This window comes from Leuciscus leuciscus, assembly GCF_965113295.1.
Source record: "Leuciscus leuciscus genome assembly, chromosome: 6".
In the NCBI taxonomy this organism is placed as follows: domain Eukaryota; kingdom Metazoa; phylum Chordata; class Actinopteri; order Cypriniformes; family Leuciscidae; genus Leuciscus; species Leuciscus leuciscus.
The window spans coordinates 13,611,512-13,617,861 of record NC_138730.1 but is presented as its reverse complement, the minus strand read 5'-3'; the positions used below and the strand labels follow the sequence as shown (position 1 = coordinate 13,617,861).

General features: G+C 42.1%; 1 long non-coding RNA gene across 4 annotated transcripts; it reads left to right on the top strand.

Moving 5' to 3' along the window:
• The first annotated feature begins 287 nt into the window (after positions 1-287).
• LOC309500924 lies at positions 288-5,283 on the top strand. 4 transcript variants are annotated; one of them, XR_014206734.1, is made up of 5 exons: positions 288-1,219; positions 1,380-1,705; positions 1,810-1,956; positions 2,069-2,989; positions 3,125-5,283. It is a non-coding gene; the product is annotated as an uncharacterized lncRNA (long non-coding RNA). The 4 variants fall into 4 exon arrangements; XR_014206735.1 differs by having other exon boundaries at positions 288-1,705; positions 3,125-3,412; positions 3,595-5,283; XR_014206736.1 differs by having other exon boundaries at positions 290-1,705; positions 3,125-3,252; positions 3,355-5,283.
• Positions 5,284-6,350: the final 1,067 nt, after the last annotated feature.

The following is a 6,350-nucleotide window of genomic DNA, read 5'->3' as shown; positions in this document are numbered from 1 at the left end:
CCACCAACAGAAGACCGGACCTAAACTGGAAAAGGATGGAAGCAGGAGCTTCCGATTCAATCACTGAGCTTGTGCAGACACTCAGACAGTCACTACTTCCACCAACCGCTTCTCACTTGACAGTCCCACCTGCCAGTCCCATGGCCATAACTGTAAACCATTCCGTTTTTTCCAGTATTTATCCCGTATTTTTAAACTTTCTATAAAAAATATTATAGATAAATTATAAATAGATACAATTATTATAAATAGATACAATCTCGCGAAGAGGAACGTGAGTTGGAGTACCTGCAAAAAGGCGAAAACTTTGTGCAAGTATCTTATCAAATGGGAGTGGGAGACTTACCCGTACTTAACCAAGAGCAACATCATGCTTTTTGTAAAATATGCTACACGGGTTTTAGTGTATCACACGGAGGGAAAAGTGATATGAGCCAACATGAATAATCTGCAAAGCACAAGCGCGCCCAAGAGGCGCAGAAACATAATGACTGCATTTGTAACTACAAACATTTCTGAGGCTGATTCCTATATCATTTCACTCCTCTCTGGACGCGCTCTTTAATGGCCACAAATCATTTGGGATCTGGATGGCCAGCTCATTCGCTCTCTAGTCTAGATGACTTCCTGGAACACTTTAAAGAGGTGTTTGGTCAAACCACTCACAACATTTCTGTGCACGATCAGCTGTACAGTCTTCGTCAAGAGGATAATTTGGTGACCTGAGCTGAAAATGTCAAGGCTTTGCGCCCAAAATAATCTGGCCTTAAGTTTTTGCGATGATTTTAACTGTAGTGTAGCAGACATGTTCCCTGACTTTGCCATCGCTCGGAAGTACTCTGAGGGAAAAACGAAAGCCACGCAACTCATCAAAGGTAAGATATAGACTTTAAAAGTTTGTTGCTTCAAAATGAATAGGACAATTGAATCGAATCCTTGATAATGTTCCCATGGTGTAGCCTAAAGTATCTGGACACTTTTGCTTAACAGGTGCTATAGCTGTGGAGCTTGATGAGGACGTAGCAAGGATATGTAAATCTCAGCCTTTTTCATTGTTGTGCGATTAATCAAACAACAGAAAAACCGACAAAGAATTTGTCATCCTTGCAAGAATTTATAATGAGTCCAATCTGGAGGTGACAACGAAGTTCCTTGAAATGCCCATATGCAATGTGGGAAATGCAGAAAACTTAAAGGAAAAGCTGTCCGAAGCATTGAAGTGAGGGAACTGAGGGTGTTTCCCTAATTTGCATTTAATTATAACAGCTAGAACATTTTTTATTTCAGTTTCATGTGATCACAGTTTACATAAAAGCCCCTTGTCAAATAGGTTATTTTGTAATTATGGGCATATTGTTTTGATTTCCTGTTTCCAATAGCAAAAGAGGCATTCAATGGGAGAATGTCATTGCCTTCAACTCTGACAATGCAAGTGTAATGAAAGGCAGACACAATTCAGTGATTAGCAGACTAAGAGGAAGCCAGCCTAATGTCCAGGACCTTGGCTGCATTTGCCACCATGCCCAGCTTGCCATTGGTTGTGGCATCAAAGCAACCAAACTTCCAGTAGAGGAGACTCCTCTACAAGGAGTTTGTAGAGTTCACAGACTCTGACAACCTGAAGCTGCCGATGCACTGCAGTACCAGATGGCTCAGTCTGCTTACATGCATTCAGAGAGTACTGAACCAGTGGGATTCTCTACAGGTAGGATTGTAATGGTAAACTTCACTCAGCAGATATCTTGAAAATGTTTCCATTGCATTTTTTTCACCATATAATATTGCCACCCTTTATCCCTAAATCTTTAGGCATACTTTGCCAGTCATGAGGAGGTGGAGAGGAATGCCAAAGTTCGTGATCTGGCAAACCATCTCTGTGATCCACTTATGAAAACATACTTTATTTTCCTGAGTGTTGCCCTTAAGCCTTTAGCTGAATTTAATATGGCCTTTCAGGTGGGTGTCATGACCTCTTGGGATAATGTCAGAATAATAGATCTGAATAAATCACATACGATAATATTTATTATTTCAGTTATTTTTTTGTGGCTACATGTACTGTCTACAGTCAGAGGGAGTACAGATTCACAGGCTTGAAGAGGAGATGTGCAGGCTGATCAGACAGTTTTTGGGCTACCTAATACCAGCCAGGGCCATCTTGTGGCGCTTTTCCACTGCATGGTACGGTACGGTTCGGTTCGTTACGGCACGCTTTGGCGCTTTTCCACTGCATGGTACGGTACGGCTCGGTTCAGTACGGCTCACTTATGACGCATTTCCACTGCATGGTACGGTACGGTACGGCTCGCTTCGGCTCGCTTTAAATGGTACCACCTCTGTTGAGGTTCCAAGCGTACCGTACCGATACTAAAATGTGACGTGAAAACACTGCAGATCACTGATTGGTCAGACAGAATCATCACTACCAGCGTCATTGTATTTACAACACGAGACACTAAACCCGCTAGATTTAAATAGCCAGTAGACAACAGCCAACGCTGTAGCGCCTGTTTTAAAAGTATTTGCTTAAAAAAAAAAAGAGTATAAACTTAAAAAAAGAAATGGCTGAATCGTGATCAGTGGACGAGGTGCAGACGTTCCTCTTGTTGGTTTCCGAGGAGCGGATGGGGAAACCCGGAATGAAAAATTCGCATTTAATATGATGATGTCATGGCAGTAGAGACGGCAACTATAACGATCAGTCACACCCACTTTGAAGCGGTACTAACTGCAGTGGAAAAGCAACCGAGCTAAAGCGAACCGAACCGTGCCGTACCGAGCCGAGTCGTACCACGCAGTGGAAAAGCGAAGCGAGCCGAACCGTTCCGTGCCGAGTCGAACCGCACCGAGCCGAACCGAGCCGTACCATGCAGTGGAAAAGCGCCATTGGATGTGCCTCTCAGGGAGACCTCCTCATTGGAGCAGAGACAAAGGCATTCATCAGAAATGCAAAGCTCCCCGTTTCATCCAAGAAAAAAAAAATCTTTCAGTGAGTATATTACTCTATAGTTTAATATAATTATGATCTCATCTTTTGACAGTCTGGGATAGCTCATAGTGTGCCTGAAATGTTTGCTACTATCTAATGCATATTGTTGTTGTTTTTACTATTACCTTGTTGTAGAACTGTGAGAACCTTCTATGAAGCAGTTCTGAGAAAGATGTTCAACTACTTTCCACTTGACTCCCAACTTCTGAAGGACCTGAGAGTGCTGGACCCTGCATCTCAGCTTCACATCACTCCAGGGACAGGTAGAGATTAGGGACAGTTTACAATTAACATGTTATGAAGTATTGCATGGCTTACATAAATCAGCAATGTTCAGTTAGCAACCCTATTGTTTTATTTTACAGGGACAAGGCTTGTAGCTTGAATGATGATAGGCTGAGAGAGGAACTCATTGACTACCAGGTGACAGATAGCAAACATCTCCCCAAAGAAGACAGAATTGACCAATTCTGGGGCCTTCTAGGCAAGGACATGAGGTTCAGTGAGCTGACAAGATTTATGAAGGCTTTATTATGCATTCCACACAGCAATGGCAGTTCTGAAAGGGTATTTAGTATGGTGCGAAAGATTGTTACAGAAAATAGAATGGCATTGGACAACAGTACTGTTTGTGCTTTACTGTCATGTAAAATGAACGACACTGGTCAAGCTCACAAATATACTCCTTCTCAGAAAGTGTTAAGAAATGCAAAGTCTGCGATCTATGTGTAACAAGTCTATTGCAGACGTTTCTGAGACTGATTCCTATATCATTTCACTCCTCTCTGGACGCGCTCTTTAATGGCCACAAATCATTTGGGATCTGGATGGCCAGCTCATTCGCTCTCTAGTCTAGATGACTTCCTGGAACACTTTAAAGAGGTGTTTGGTCAAACCACTCACAACATTTCTGTGCACGATCAGCTGTACAGTCTTCGTCAAGGTCAGTTAACTGTGGGTGATTATGCTATCCAATTTCGTACATTGGCGGTAGCGAGTGGTTGGAATGAGGCAGCTTTAATTACTGCTTATCGTCAAGGTCTCTCTCCAGAGTTAAGATTTCAGATGGCGATCTATGATGATGCTATGGGTCAGGAGAATTTAATTCAAAGATCCATCCGAGTGGCTCAACGCATCTCAGCCTGTCAGTCTGCAAACGGCTAGTAGTGACAGCAGTGGCAATAGCGGCAAGTGGCCACGCCCTTAATTATGCAGAACTTTAAGGCTTAATATAATTTAAGTGGATGAGTTATAAAAAATGTCACTCCCTTCACAGTTGTCATGAAGGGCAAAATTAGCTATATAGACCAAAACCACTTTTTGTACCAGGCTGTAAACATATTTTTTTTCTCTTGTAAAGTTGGGCATTTTAACATAAGGGGTTATATGGGACTGACTCTCTTTTGGAGCCTGTCTCTAGCGATCAGTCGATGAATTGCATTTGTCTCCGGGATCAGAACATCCAGGTTACCAGCAGACCTTCTCGCCCCTCTGTGAACTTTACTGGTGGCCCAGTATGACGCAGGACATCCAACGCCTGGTCCAAGGCTGTTCCACATGTGCCATTTCCAGAACCCCGAGACATCTTCCAGAAGGAATGCAACCATTGCCCTTTCCAAATAGACCCTGGTCTCACCGTGGCATCGATTTTGTAATTGAATTACCCCCTTCCGACACCAATACCTGCATTCTGGTTGTAGTTGACCATTTCTCAAAGGCCTGTAAGCTCATTCCATTTAAGAGTTTACCCATGGTTCTGGAGACTGCAGAGGCATTGTTTCACCATGTGTTTCATAACTATGGACTGCCAAAAGACATTGTGTCGGATACGGGGTCACGGTTCACTTCAAGTGTGTGGAAAGCCTTCTTCCATCTGCCCGGGGTGTCGGTAAGCTTGTCATCAGGATACCACCCTTAGACCAATGGCCAAACATAACAAAAAATCCAAGAAATCGGATGTTACCTGCGGTCATACTGCCACAACCACCAGCACACCTGGATCCGTTTTCTGCCCTGGGCCGAGTATGCACAGAACACTCTTCGTCAGACCACAACTGGGTTTACTTCTTTCCATTGCACTTTACCTGAATGCTCACCTTTTTGTTATTACCCGCTTCCTTGGGTAAGTTACCCACTCCCCCACATACCCACGTGCTTCACCACAACCTGCAAAAAGAAGAAAGATTAATGTGCTAAGTGTGACTGTCTTCAACTAGTCTTCAAATTACTCACCCAACTGCTTGTCTGCTGTTCAGTCGGTTCTCTACCTGTCAATAAAATAACTGTTCAACGATTCCTGTGTTTCCTCTCCTGATTATCTATAACAAACAGTCTCCAGAGGATTGTCATCTGCAGACCCCCCTTTGGTGATGATATGAAGTGTGTACTGTACTGTGTGTTCATCTTGGTGTATTTCTCCCTGGTTGTCCTAAAACAAAGCAAAACAATCAATTTGATTTAACTTCACAAAAATCTGATGCAACATTTGTGTTGGCTATGCCTTAGTTTCATGTGTTCAGCTATTCATCTGGAGATCTTTTAGCATTAGTGCCACACACACTCACAGTCACAACAATTTACAAAACTGTAAGCACTTCAAAAAGTCCCTGTAAAATCAGTGACACAAAATTAACCATATTTACTGACCTAGTAATGTGCCATGTGAAGCTCTGCATTTTCAGAGGGGTAGAAAATCAAGCAGAGAATCACTACCTTGGATGCTTGTCCACACCATCATCCTGAGGGACAGGAGACCAACAAAAAGCTTGAGAATCACATTAAACATCTGTGGCTTAAAGGGATAGTTCACCCCCAAAAATTAAAATTCAGTCATTATCTTGAGTTATTCTAAACATGTAGGACTTTCTTTATTTTGTCTTGGACATAGAAGTAGTCAGTGATCTACAAGGCAGTTGATGGTGACCACCTCCTAGAAATTAAGATGATTTATGCTCACTATTTCACCCCCATTTCCTTTGAAAAATCTTTTTTGCACTAGGTGCCCATTGAATGTCCCCATTGAAACTGCAATTTTTTTTTATCTTAGGGTAATTTAACTATAAAATGATGCAATCTTTGTTAAGAGGATTTCATTCTGTTGGCAAGGCTTAAAATTTTACATAAAAAAATTATCAGATGGTGCCATTTTTTCAGGTTTGGCCTATAAAGCAAATACTCGCTTTATTCCTGTTTTCTGCTTTGGCATATTATAGAGCCAATTTGATAAATTATGCACCTATATTTGTGTGGGTGTGTTGGTATGGATGTCAGAGTGTGGTTGGTATGTGTGTTATAAAAAAACAAAAAAGTGTTTGTGTGCATGTGTGTGTTTGTAATACTGAGAGAGAAAAACTGCAAATAA